The sequence below is a fragment of the Protobothrops mucrosquamatus genome, unplaced genomic scaffold (genome assembly GCF_001527695.2).
Source record: "Protobothrops mucrosquamatus isolate PMUCROS unplaced genomic scaffold, P.Mucros_1.0 scaffold1654, whole genome shotgun sequence".
Classification (NCBI taxonomy): Eukaryota; Metazoa; Chordata; class Lepidosauria; order Squamata; family Viperidae; genus Protobothrops; species Protobothrops mucrosquamatus.
Window position 1 is genome coordinate 164122 of NW_015387811.1, and position 1115 is coordinate 165236.

The window sequence follows — 1115 nt, forward strand, 5'->3', positions numbered from 1 at the left end:
ACCCGTGTGGGTGGGGGCATTAATTAATTGGGTCAAGTCCAAGGCCGTCATGGAAGCCAAGAACTCCTGAGCCGCCGCCGACGTCTCGCCCACTGATGGCAGGTTGAAATCCCCCAAGACCATAAGTCTGGGGGTCCCCACCGCCACCCCGGCTATCACGTCGGCCAGCTCAGGCAGGGCTGTTGATACATAGCAGGGACTTTAGACTAAAGTAAATATTAAAGCCTTGTTCAGAGCCTTGCTTGGTTGCCCAGGTCCATCAGCCCAAAAGAGCTTTTGTTTGTATGGGTTATATTTACTGATATTTACCACATTAAAAATTAAAACCAATGCATTATCTGCCACTACTGCTTCTTCCAACTGTTTGATGGGATTTTAATATTGTATTCTTTTTTTAAGATAAGCTGCCAAATAATTTTGATTTTTGTGACCCCTGAGAGGGTCTTAGGGAAACACTGCAATAAACCAGCATTTGCAATGTCAACAAGAAACCCAATTTTATTATTACAAGAATGGATGCCAATTTCTCTGTCTCCATGTTTTTCCCTGTAAGTAATTCCATGTCTGGGTATGCTGCTATGATTGCCAAGAGAAAAGATCCTGCTTTTGATTGATTTGCATCCCTGTAAATATAAATTTTCAAACATGCAAGCCAGAGCATCTTCAGACATAGCTGTTAATCTAATTGTTCCCTTTGAGTGGGATTGTGAACATTTTCACATTTTCTTTTTCATATGCAACAAATCATGTTTTTATTATAGTAACCTGAAGAATTTATGATTGTAATTATAAATCTAGGTGTCTGTTTATTATTTTTATTTATTATTTGTTTTAGTGATTTACTTATTTTTTTATATTTACTTAAATTTATTAGTTGCTATGGATTGGTTTGACCAGCAATGGAAAGATAGAAACATTATAAACAAACAACTAAACCCGGAGAATGAGTTTGAGAGAGAAGAGAGAAAACACGATGTTGATGCCATTTTATGTGCTATTTACTTCATAGAATTATTTCATTTCTCCCCATAACAAATTCTCTACCTAATTCATAATATGTTGTACAAGGAAAAAGTGGAGAGCCATAGAGGACCTTGGAGAAAGTACGCAGAGAT